Raw genomic sequence first — 13,654 nt, forward strand, 5'->3', positions numbered from 1 at the left:
CTGTAGAGCCTACAAAGATAAAACATCATCACCATAAAACAACATCACCAGAATCCAGCGGCCACTAAATGAAATCCACAACCTAAATCCATAAGGTTCAAGAAATGAAAACACTAGAAGCAGAACAGTCATAGATGACACTGATGGATGTATTGAGAGTGACAACTGAGAAGGGAAACAAATGGGGCAGAAGTCGGATTAACAATACACCTCATCAGTGAGTGTCAGCGCCCTTCAGGATGGCGGCTGTCAAATCTTAGCCATGTACTATGTACTTACTCCACTGTAAGTACTATGTTGTTTGGCAGGATGAAACAGATCATAGTGGACACACTTAGTTGACTCCGACAGCTTCCTGAACTTTGGATACACCTTGGACACGTGGTCCAAAGTAGGCCCGGTTCAGCCTCTAAATTTAGACATAGTTTTTGCAGTTATAGAGATGAGCTGCTATAGGATGAGGTCAAACCTCCTGTTTGGGCTTAGTTTGAAAGGCAACATGTGAGTGACCCATAGTTGGATCTTTATCCAGGCAACGTGCGTCTTATGGCAAGGCAGAAACAATTACACTGAATTTCCAATTTTTCAATAATCTGACATTATGTAGGGCTAATAATTAATTGGATAAATCTTGATTAATTGATTATTCTGTTGTGATTATGAATATATATTTTAATCTTTTATATTATTATTTTAATATTTATTAAATAATAATTCCGTCTGTTAAGTGTTGTCCAGTGATACCAGCCCAATAAGGCGGTGGGATTAGGACAGTTGTAAAAGCTCTGGCATTCCCCGGCTGGGAATAGAACCCAGGACCTTCTTGCTGCAAGGCCACAGTGCTACCAACTGCGCCACCGTGCAGCCCAATATTAAAATAATTTTAAGGAAATATTGTTTTGAATAAGAACCAGACCTTTCTGGATAAATGAGTTGTAATGGTGTTTAATTAGCTATCACATTTAGTAAAATAACATTTAGGGCTAAGCTTGTTACCATCCCTTTAAAATCAAACATGTACCTTAAAATACCATCAATAAAAATGTCAAAATGCATACGTGCAGACGGTCGATACGGCCGATCTGTTTGAAAACCACCCTTTAAAGGGGACCTATTATGCAAAAGTCACTTTTTGATCGTTTTTATACTTGCATTTGGGTTTTTAATACTTCTACAAACAGTCCAAATGCAAAAAAACAACAAAAAACATTCTGACATTTTGGCCATTAATTAATGTTTAATTTTTATCTTTTTAAAAACGCCTGGTTTCAAAAGCTGTGTAATTGTGATGTCACAATTGCACTTGCACCTAGCAACATTATCTGAGTCTCGCCCCTGACTAGCAACTGAAGCTTCTCCCACTTGATTTTTAGTAGAGGATCACGTCTCACCTTACATGCACTTTACAATGGCTACCCTCAAAGGCAGATGTTCTGTTGCAAAGAACCACGTGTCTCCATGCACATTCTCCCGCTGTCGGATAGCGGAGGTTTGTGGCTTCATTTTATTTTTGAGGCCAATATTCCAGTCACATTGCCGAAGACAGTATTAGCGCGAATCACTTCAGCACAGGCTACTTTGAGAACTCACATCAGTACACGTCAGGATTTACATTATCCTGAAAAGAACATTATTTAGATTATTTCATTCTAAAATAATCTACTCTGCTCAAACACCACCTCTTCTGTGAACCGTGCTGGAGAAAAGATGTCCTGGGCGACGCGTTCAGGTGTGGGCTACAAGTGGGAATTAACAAAAGCGCTAGCGTTGCAGCTAGTGGGGGGCATCAGATGGTTAGCCGGCCTGCCCACACTGTACGACAAAGGCACGTTTGGCCCCTTCGGTGGGGGTAGCTTTCGCTACCTGGACGTGCAGGAAGGCGTGCGATGCTGCGGTCCCGATGTCTTGTTCTTCAGGCCATAGGGGAAAATCCGCTTGGGTTAGGGATGCTTCATTACTTAACTTTGTTGCATACAATCGGCGTGATCGTAGTGATTTTTGGATCCAAGGATTCTTCAAAGTAGAAGCCTTACTCGCCCGCGGGTTTTAAGGGCTTCAGCTGACGCATACTCTGGTCCCTAAAATTAGTTCGGTCTCAGCGGAGGCGGGAACGGGCTCTTGGGTCAGAGATTCCAGCTGTGACTCCTCCTCTTCCTGAGCTGTTTTAGGAATAGGTTAGTGTTACTTTGAAAGTTGGAGAAATTCATACAGGCCTTCGATTATGTAAATGTTAGTCCATGTTCGTACATTTTCACTTCATGGCTGGGGTCCCAACAATCCCCCCTGAAATCCTAAGAATGGGATGAGGTACACAGCCTTTGGAGCTTACCATCAGTCCTCAGCCATGAGAAAAGAGTCACTGGGTTCCTGTGGGGAGGCAGAATTCAACAGTTAATTTTTGGTTCAGAGGTTAGTGTTTGGACAGGAGTGAGGCGGGTTTGGGCAGAGTCTAATAATAATAAAATATTTAAAAGTTTAAGTAATAAAACAATCATATAATAATTTTCACACCATAATAATACTGCTTTTAAAACCTTAATAATTAATAAAGTTCAGAACCATAATAAAGAAAAAGATTAAAACAGAATATAGGGTGTTGGAAATGATTTACCATCTTCATACGTTGTTTGATAGATTTTATAGGGTTCATTCTGGACTACAAAGGCTCGCCATGTCTTTTATGAACGCCTTTACCTCAGTTATAATGCACCTGCAGATCATCTCAAACTCTTCCTTTGTGATGACTTCTTTGCAGTGTCTCCACTCTTTACCACCGACCTTACACTTCGATTTTGCACTGAAGAAAAGGTGTTTGTCTGTTATCTGGCGGCTTGGGTTTTTGCTGGTGCCAGTTGACATCGACCTGGTTCCGTTGCATCGCTGGAGAGCTGAATTTACGCTTTTTCTTAGGCTTGTTCTCTGTTTGAATGTTAAACACCCTAACTTTGCCTTTTCCTGCTCTGTCTGAACAGACACATGCTTCCCACACAAGCTGTGCATACCTGCGCATTTCCTGCATGAAAAATTCTCCATTATGCAAAGCATGGTCATGTCATACTGTACGCTTTCATGGACATTGTGAAGAAACAAAGACTTAAAAGTGTGATCTTCTTCAAGACCTGGAGCATCACATCCCTGAAAGTAAGCTGTCTTCAAACGGTGGAAATATTCTCTGGGAGGTTCATCCTCTTTTTGCAAAACTGTCAAAGCCTTAATAGTGGCAGCGGCTTCATCTCTGTAAACTTAGCACTCTTGTCTTAGAGCCTGACTAAGAGCTGAATAGCTGTAACTAATTTCTGGAGGAAGAGTTTTAATGAACACATAGACATTCTTAGCTGTTGTTTTCCAAATAAGTCTCGGCTTCTCTTGAGAAGAAGGAAAACACAAGTCAAGAAGACAATGTTTAACCTCAAGCAAATAACCATCAATATTTGACTCCTGGCTACCTGGATCAAAAACTTCTATGTCCTTAGCAAGGGACTCAAGTTGCTTAAAACAGAAACCGTACTCACAAGGTGGACCACATCCATCTGAAAAGTCAAGTTGGTTAGGTTCATGAAATGGTGGAAGATCCTGATTTAACATCCGGGGAAGAAAAATAGTTTTCTCATGATTTAAATGAGAACTTTCCAATAAGTGGACTCGTGCACGTGGTGGTGGGTCAAGTTGGGATTAATCACCTGAGAACCTTGTGTGCTTCTCCTGGCCCCTAGGAGTCGACACAGAGTCAGAAGGGAGAGGAGTGCAGGTCAGGTTGGAAGGCTGCTCCCTCCATCTACCTGGACCACTTGCACCTGCTGAGTCCGGCACTTGGTCATCGTGGTGGTTGTCCACTGCAACGGGATTTGGCAGGACACCACTGTAGACCATCGAACTTTGACTAAATTTAGAAAGGGGAGACTCTGACCTAGGTTCTGTGTTAGACACTGGATACCTGTTGCCTGACTCTGTTTCCTGCTGTGGCTGATTCAGCTGCTGTGAGTGATTATGCAAATCTGGTACCTGTGAGGCGGGGGTCTGTCCCCCCTTTTGGGATGCAGCTGTTCTGAGCTCATCTGCCTTCATGTCCTCTAACTTAGTTTCAACCTTCTCCATCCTCTCTTCAGCTTCTGAGAGCTCAAGCTTCACAGCATTCTCTCTTTGAAGAGCCATCTGATGGGCAGACTCCAACTGAGAATATGGTTTACTTTCCAGTTGTAATTTCTGCTGATACAACAAGATAAGCTGACAAAAAATATCTGAAATCAGAGCATCCCTAGTCGGATACTTAATGAAGTTGACCGACTCCTGAATCCTTTCATCACATGCAGCAAGGTTAAACTGATTTAAAGCATCCCACTCATCTGGAGACAAATGGAGGAGATCAGCAACAACAACCTTCTGTCTTTCCACGTCTGCTGAATTCAGACCGGAGTGTGATTCCATTGCTCCGGCAGACACTACGGAACAATGACAAAGTTATGAGAAATAACTAAAAGCAACAACAACAATACACATCTAACAAATGTATGTACAGCTTTATATGTATCTTTAACTATACATATATTGCAAACATTTGTATGAGTGTAAAAACAGGTGCACAGGTTGACAGTTCAACTTGTGACTTATGACAACACTGCTTTTAAGTGTTACAATGCTACTCCTTTCTCTAAGTATATTTTGTGATTTAGCATTATCGTTCACATTTCTTTGGGAGGAACAAGTGATTCTAGTGATTCTTCACCCCCCTTTATGGTAGGATGGATTACTGCAAAAAGAAAGAAAGAAAAATTGCTACACCTTCCTCACTGTTATGCTCTACTTTTTTTGTCTATAACATAAAATCACAATAAAAAATATGAATAGTGGGGCAAGAAATCATATTAAATCTAGGTGGAAAGCTTTTCTACAGATTTAGTAAAGAGTAAAATGCATTATTGCAGTATTTAATATTTGCCAAAATAAATGCATTTTTCCTCCTGGGTTTTAAAAGATCTGTCTGTGAAAATTGGACCTTTATTTCTTCCTCCATCTGGAAATGCTAACTTGTTCTTGCTTTTTACGAGCAGATCAGGGGTCACAGCCTTCAGGACAACAGTCTGTATATTTGTTGTATGATGAAAGCCAGCATCGGTCCGTGAAAACAGCCTCTTTCTGTGTCTGATTCATGTACTTAGATGTAGAAAACCACCTAGTTGAACTCATTATTATGTCAGCATATCAGCAGCTTTAACCTGGAACTGTTACGGCATCCAGTTCTGCTGCCATCATCACAGATTTTACTTTAGCACCCATCAATGCCCTCGGGTTATTGTCTCAGATGATAAACCCCAACTAGTTGCAAGTCAGCCTTGGAGCTGGTGGATGGATGCTTTTTGACAAAGCCAAGTCTGTGGTGGAAGTCTGGGTGTGTCTGTCTCCTAATGGGAACTTCAACCACAATGCAAATATGGCACAATACACACTGCTGGTCACTCTATAAAGGTTTACCAAGGTTTTAAAAGCTGTGATTTCAGATTGCACAGAGCAAATATTATGATAGAAGTACCCAGGAGATTTATTTGTTGTATATCCACTCTTTATGTACCCAGGAATAGATTTAACATAGTGTGGGTAGAATGTTAAGATGAGTTACACTGCAATAAATATAAAGGTTTGAAATGTACACTTTGTTTTTCAAAGTCATCATAATGTTTATGAACTTTCTTCATATTTTATCCTGTCAAAACAAGTGATATATTTATTTTGGATTTAGTCCAAGATAGTCCAAGACAAAGTAGCACATAGAAAAAAAAATTATACCTGATTTTCAAATTTCTTAAAGTGTGGTGTGCATATGTATTCAGCCCCCTTTAATCTGATATCCCTATATAAAATCTAATATTGCCAAATGCCTTCAGAAGTCACATAATTAGTAAATAAGTCCTTCTGTGTGTAATTTATTCTCAGCATAAATTCAGCTGTTCTGTGAACATTAGAGAACATTAGAGAACATTAGTGATCAAACAGCATCATGAAGACCAAGGCCAGGCAGGTCAGGGAGAAGGTTGAATAAACATTTAAAGCTGGGTTAGGTTATGAAAACAAAATCATCAGCTTTTAACATCTTATTGAGCTCTTTTCAACCCATGCATGGCACAACTACAAATCTTCCAAGATATGGCTGTCCACCTAAGCTGACAGAAAAGGCAAGGAAAGCATTACTCAGTAGAGACACCCAGATGTCCCTCTCCCAAGACACCTCCTCCAGCTCCTCCGGAGGGAGCCCAAGGTGTTCCCAGGCCAGCCCTCCAGCGTGTCCTGGGCCATCCCCTGGGCCTGCCCCCGGTGGGATGTGCCCGGGACAACTCCCGAGGAAGGCATCCAGGAGGCATCCAATAGAGATGCCCATGCCACCGCAACTTGCACCTCTTGATGTGGAGGAGCAGAGGCTCTACTCCGAGCCCCTCCCGGATGGCCAAGCTCCTCACCCTATCTCTAAGGGAGTGCCCACCCACCCTACGGAGGAAGCTCATTTCAGCCGCTTGTATCTGAGATCTTGTTCTTTCGGTCATGACCCAAAGTTCATGGCCATAGGTGAGGTGATGGTAGGAACATAGACTGACCAGTAAATCGAGAGCTTCACTGTTCAGCTCAACTCTCTCTTCACCACAACGGACCGGCACAGCGTCCCCATTACTGCGGCAGCCGCACCGATCTATCTGTCGATCTCCCGCTTCATTCTTCCCTCACTTATGAACAAGACCCAAGGATACTTGAACTCCTCCACTTGAGGCAGGAACTCCCCTCCAACCTGAAGAGGACAAGCCACTCTTATCCGGTCGAGAACCATGGCCTCGGACTTGGAGGAGCTGATCTTCATCCCAGCCGCTTCACACTCGACTGCGAACCGCCCCAGCGCATGCTGTAGGTCTTGGCTAGAGGGGGCCAGCAGGACCACGTCATCTGCAAAAAGAAGAGACAAAATCCACTGGTCCCCAAACCAGACCCCCTCCGGCCCTTGGCTGCATCTAGAAATCCTGTCCATAAAAGTTATGAACAGGACCGGTGACAAAGGGCAGTCCTGCGGGAGTCCAACATACACTGGGAGCAGGTGCGCCTTAGTGGCGGCTATGCGGTTGTACAGAGACCAGATGGCCCCTAATAAAAAGGCCCCCAATTCCATACTCCTGGAGAACGCCCCACAGGGCACCATGAGGGACACAGTTGAATGCCTTCTCCAGGTCCACAAAACACATGTGAACCGGTTAGGCAAACTCCTTTGAACCCTCGAGTACCCTGTGGGGGTATAGAGCTGGTCCAGTGTTCCAGTGAAAAGTGGCATGAAGAAAACCATTGTTAAAAAAAAAACAACATATGACATCCAGTTTGAAGTCTGTAATAAGCTTTCTAAGGGATGTAGCAAACATTTAAAGAAAGTGCTGTGGTCAGATGTGGAAAAGCTGAAAGTTTTGGCCTACATGCAAAATGCTATATGTGGTTGAAACCTAACGCTGGAGACCTATGATGGTGGCTTTATCATGCTGTGGAAATGGTTTCTTCTGCTGGAACAGGGAAAGAGGTCTGAATTGATAAGCTGAGCTTAATACAGGTCAATTGGGGGAGGAAAACCTGGAGTACAGCGTTCGTCTTCCAGTCGCACTGTGTGGCTCTATCCTAACCATGCAACCAGGGCCACAAAGGAGTGGTTTAGATCAGATCATATTCATGTTTTAGAATGGCCAAGTCAAAGTCCAGACGCAAATCCCGTTGAGAAGCTGCACCAAGACTTGAAAGTTAACATTCTCAGATTCTCTCCATCAAATTTGACTGAACCTGTGTTATGTGACAGAAGAATGGGCAACAATTTCCGTCTCTAGATGTACAAACCCGGTAGAGTGTTAGGCCAAAAGGCTTGCAGCTGTAATCGCAGCAAAAGGTGCGAATGAAACACACTTAAGTTTGTGGCAGCGACGTGACAAACGGTGGAAAGGTTAAAGGGGTGTGAATACTTTACTTGACACTGCATGATGATGGGAACATCCATCAACAGTGCTCAAAAAATTAAGACACGCAGATCAGTGTGCAGCACAGAACAGCGGAAGATGACAGACCCTCCCTCTGACGCGCTGAAACTGCTCTGAGAACAGTCCATGTTTGTCAGAGCGCAGCTCCGGACGCACCTGAGCGGTCCGAGCGGAGCAGCGCGACCATCACTGAGCAGCCGGCAGCCTCCCACCTGCTCGGAGCCCGTCTCTCACACACACCCTCGCTGCTGTCCAACATCTGCAACGTCGCCCGTGGGGGGGAGAGGGACCGATAGCCCGGCGGATTGTCGCTGATGCGGACTTCCAGCTGCACCTTTTTTGGCGTCTCCCGCAGACAGATGATCGATCTTTTCCAGGCTGTCCTTCTGATGAAAGCGGGACTTTCGGGGAGATCAGGAAGTCCAGGGAACTCAGCGTAAAATCTTGCTATAATGTCCCGCACCATCTGCGTGGAAAACTTAAAAGCATGCTGCGTGCCGAGGGGCGCGATCGGGCGAGCAAGCTGGAGCAGATGGACTCAAGCCCCAAAGCACACCTGGTGAGTCTGGCAACTAAGAATATTGTTGGTTTAAACTAAGTAGAACTGTCCGAAGAGTTTGAAATCACAAAACATGAGGGCAATGAGAGAATTAGGCCCTAAATGACTCATTTAAATGTATAAACGTGAGGAACTTGTCTCATTTCACCTAAAGGAACAATAAATCAGTTACAGTTTCAGTATGATCACTTAGACAAAGTTCCCAAAGGTGCCCCTATTTGTACTTCCTATTGAAACAGACATCATCCTGTCTTTTGGGATGTGCACCTGTAAAGGACATGCATCACATTGGTTCTCTTCTTTTTGTTTTGCTGTAATAACTATATTCCGCTACACTCTAAAACTACTGGGTTAAAAAAACAAGTAGTGGGTCAGATATGAACAAATCCTCCCCTATGTTGCAGATAAAATAAGTTCATTTGTAAGTTTTAAATATGTTTTCTTTTACTCTCTTCCACAACGATATCATTTGCTCCTACATTACTTTACAACACACAGATTACAAAATAGGTGATGACATCACTAGACAGCCAATAGATAGGCTAGTTTTCTTACTCTGGAGTTAGCTAGCACTCTCTTGCTCTAACAATTTTGAATGTAAAAGGCTAAAGTTACATTAAGGGAACAAACCTGTACTCTTGTAAAGCCAAATACAGTCTGCAGTCATTAACATTATTATACAGCACCATTTTACAATCTTACCATTGATAATTAAATGACTGTCTGTGAAGAATGACGAGGCTCCTTCTGGCCTCTTCTCTAATCCAAGAAACTTTTAGAGTCCCATATTCTGGCCCAGTGTTTCATTAAAACGACCCAACTTCTGTCCCAACAGCATTTAGGTTAAAGAAATAACCCAGCAGTTTATTGTATGTAACAACACTTTCACACAGACACCACGTTCACCTCTTTCAGGTTAACCATCGAGTACATCCTCCCTCTTTTTTTGACACTTTTTAAAACTTGCATTTTATTCAGTCCATTATCTCCTTCTGCTTGGCTCCATCTCCACTCTCTGAATCAGCTGATTGACACTTCGTATCGGACTCGGAGTGCAGGTTTCATTTTCAATTAGGGATTGTCATAGAGCTCATGAAACTTTTGAAGAGCACTAATGATGTGAAGTGTGAGAGAGAGAGAGAGAGAGAGAGAGCATTAGGTTAAGGAGTCTTTGTTCGAGGGAGTTGGCAGTAGAAACAGATTTATAAAATGTTTATGGTGTGCTCAGTAGAACAGCCAAATTATAAAGTTTAAGTTTTATTTAGTTTATCCTTAAACATTGTATTAAAACAGTGTCACATAACAGCAAAAGTCATCTCAGGACAGAGAAGAAAAGTGTTTTCAGCTTTCAGCAGCTATGGGTGACTTTCACGTTCCACAAGAAAAATGGCGCATAGAATGACGTAGAAATGCACCAATAAATAGGCTGGTGACTGGAACCTGACGATTTTAAACTTGACCAGCCCTGAATGAGGACCAGCTGGTCGGAAACTCAAACATCAGATCCTTTTTCCATCACTGAACCCATCACACCTCAGTGCTGGTTGCACTAACAACAACACTCTTTAGTGTGGACACTGTTACAGAGGAAAGACGACTACAGGTTAGCTATTTTCAGTGTTACTGAGGTGTTTAAAAATGAAGTCACAGGAAACACAAAAGGTGTAAGATGTTATTTCAAAGCTGCAATATTCTGGAATATTCATGGAGACTGATGTTTACAGTTATAAATGCTAACCGCGATTATTGCTAGTCATTTCATTCTTTCACACACGAAGTGTGACGTCACCTATGCTCCTAATAATTACAATACGTCAAAGCTATAATGTATGTTGAATGCTTTTATTTTTAAGAACGGACAGGATAGTGGGTTACAAAATCAGAAATTGGTCAAAAAACTCTAATCAGTGCATCTCTAGAAACAACATGTAAAACAATGAATGAATGAAGAACACAAACAGGTTGGTGAGATCATCATCAGCAGAACAGATGCAGACAGCTTTGGATCCAAACACGCTTGCAAGGAGAAACCCAGACATAGACAAAGATTACAAGGGAACTGGCCTAAAGTGAAGACATAGATAGTGGCGTAAATGCACTGAAAAGAAAAAAAGATAGAGAATCAAATGGCTCAGTTCATGATGGGTTGTTTCCCAGAAGCGTTGGCCTGAAGGAGAGGTTTAAACATTTTGATTCAAATTAGCTAGAGTTAATTTAAAAACAGAGCTTGTGTGTTACCAGTAACAGAAATGCAGTACTGTTGATAATCTGATGACAACAACAAAACAGGAATAATACAGCACATTGTGAGAAGGCACAATGCAAAATGCCTTTAAAGCACCTCAAAACATAAAGTATCACATTTATGCATGACTCAGCAGCATGCTATTATTAAAAACCTGAGTGTGCAGGTTATAGGCAGAAATCTGCCATGTGCATTATTTTTCACCAGGTGGGTTCATTTGCAACAATATCAGGACACTTATCCTTTACATCTGCATGGATGTAGTGCTGCTCGAAAGTTTTGGAACCTATCAGAAGTTGCATTTGTGCACTTTGCATGTCAGATATTTGTAAAAATTCTATTTATCTAATCATAAACAATTGGAAACGGGCTATTTCTGATCTATGCGTTCAAAATTCTAAGCGGTCAGCAAATTACATAAAAACCCCACAGTAAAATGACCTTACTATTATTTGAAAATGAAGACAAAATGATTATGGAGTTTAAAAAACTCATTGCAGTGATATGCGTGGTTAGGGCAGCTAGCATTGCTAAAACCGCTGTCTCCATGTGTGTTCCCTAGAAAATATAGACCATTACTTTTATTCTGAAATTATAATCAGTCTGACAGAGAGAGGTATCCCAATCCTTGTGGTTTTTAGTATAACAATGACCATCAGTGGGACCCTTTGTGAGGTGCCTTGAGACGACATTGTTGAAATTAAGCGCTGTTTAACTAAATAATCTGAACTGAAACTTTCTGTGTAGTTATGCTGCTATAGGCTTAGGCTGCTAGAGGTCATATTGACCACTTTCATCCTCTTCGCTACATTCTCACACTACTCTCCAATTTTGCATTATTTGCTGTTATTTCAGCTTTTAACTTTATGTTCTCTCTCTTTTCTCTTCCTAGAAGCTACACCTGGCCTGACTCTGTGTCTACCTGTGACACCTTTCTGGAGAGGGGAATTGTCCAAGCTTCTGCTGGCAACAACTTAATGCTCACCCTCTACCGATGATCCACATAGCCCTGTCTTTCAGTGTTTAACCCTTTCTCTCTCCTAGACATGGAAATTGATTGAGCTTTTACTGTAACTAATTATATGTGCTCTCTTTCAGACTCTAACCTTGAAAACTGGCTCAGAGTTTATCTGTTCTTTCTTCCTAGATGAAACGACTAAAGGAGCTACATCCATTAACATTTACTTTTCCTTCCCATAGAAAGTACTCCTGGATCAGTGCTTCTGTGTTTGTTTTGTGTCTCTGCTCTGTTCTCTCAAACCCCCAGTCGGTCGTGGCCGATGGCCGCTCACACTGAGCCTGGTTCTGCTGGAGGTTTCTTCCTGTTAAAAGAGAGTTTTTCCTCTCCACTGTCGCTACATGCATGCTCAGTATGAGGGATTGCTGCAAAGTCAACGCCAGTGACTGTCCACTGTCTCTACATGCTCATCTGGGAGGAGGGATTGCTGCAAGTCACTGACTGGATGCAATCTGCTGGGTTTCCTTTCCTTAGACAGAAAAACTTTTTATCCAATTTGAATAAATAACTGAAACTGACTGCACTGTTCAATGGTCAGGATTAACTGTAATATAAGCCTGACTTTGTGAAGTGCCTTGAGACAACAAGTGTTGTGAATTGGCGCTATATAAATAAAACTGAATTGAATTGAAATCTTCAAAAAGCTGCCAGCATTTGCATGTTCCATGATGGTGGTTAAAAGCTCAAAATGTTAAAACAGCAACATTGCTGTACTTCTTTCAGCCTTCCTATTATCTGTGTAAGTCTTACTCTCTTGCTCTCACAGCCTAAATTACCAAAATAATGTGTCGACATGTCATAGAAAAAGCAGTTTCCTATTAAATAGCTTATTACATCGCTGTGCTCCCTCTGACCTTAGTTTTAAGTGCCTCACTGATAATAAAAATTGCTAAGATTCAGTCTTCTTTACGCAACAATAAAATTCACAATAAGGAGTGTTTAGAGCCCAGCATGGTAGAGAAAGTGAGTTTAGTAAGCTGAAAAGGTTGGATTAGGACTGGCCAGGCACCAGTGAGGGCTTATCACCTGACAGTTTCTCGGTGCACCTTTAACATGTATATTTCATAAAACTATAGGAACAAATATGGAAAATGCATGTGTTCAGTCCGCATAGGAGGCACCACAAGTGGGACCAAATTATTGTTTTGCTTGTCTCAAGTCTTTCCACTCAAGTCCCGAGTTACATACCAAGTAAGTCCCAAGTTGAGTACAAGTACAACATTTTTATTTTTTAAGCTATTTATTTCACAAAATATGTAATTTCATCACAGAAGACAGAACAACCAGCAAGAGGACCCAAACTTTATAAAAATGAAATGAAAAATTAAGAAAAGAATAAGCAGACTGATCCATGATGCAAAAATAACCGAATTTCTATTCATGAAAAATTATTTCCACAACTGCAACAGTACAAACCTGCTTTGAAATTATTTAATGTGTAACTGCAGATCATTAAAATAAAAAGTTATTTATTCAGCTGTATAAAATTGAATTTTCTGATTAAGTTGATTTTATTGGACATGATTATAGTGTTGCTAACTGCCAACTTGGATTAAATGAATTTGCTTGTGGTTCGACCCAACGCACAGCGACTTGCTGTGAACACATAATAATAAGAGGATATCATTCTATCTGAATAATAAAAATACTGGTAATGTTACCATGTAACTTTAGTATTACAAGATTATTAGTTTTGAAGTGATAACTAGTGATGAGAATGGCAGTTCTTTGAGTGTACTGCATCCCTAGAATCAGTTTATTAAAATGATTCATTCAAACTATTTTTTTGCCGAATCGTTCAGTTCATGCAGTTCATTTGCAGTATGCAAGTGCACACACAGAGAACT

General features: G+C 41.5%; 1 protein-coding gene across 1 annotated transcript in view; it reads left to right on the plus strand.

Moving 5' to 3' along the window:
• The first annotated feature begins 8,405 nt into the window (after window positions 1-8,405).
• Window positions 8,406-13,654, plus strand: part of kcng2 (potassium voltage-gated channel, subfamily G, member 2) — a 56,734-nt gene continuing 51,485 nt past the window's right edge. Inside the window, exon 1 of the mRNA XM_047384145.1 lies at window positions 8,406-8,544. The gene's annotated coding sequence lies outside the window, so the exon portion shown is untranslated. The remainder of the gene's footprint in view (window positions 8,545-13,654) is intronic.

Source organism: Girardinichthys multiradiatus, chromosome 13 (assembly GCF_021462225.1).
Source record: "Girardinichthys multiradiatus isolate DD_20200921_A chromosome 13, DD_fGirMul_XY1, whole genome shotgun sequence".
NCBI lineage: Eukaryota > Metazoa > Chordata > Actinopteri > Cyprinodontiformes > Goodeidae > Girardinichthys > Girardinichthys multiradiatus.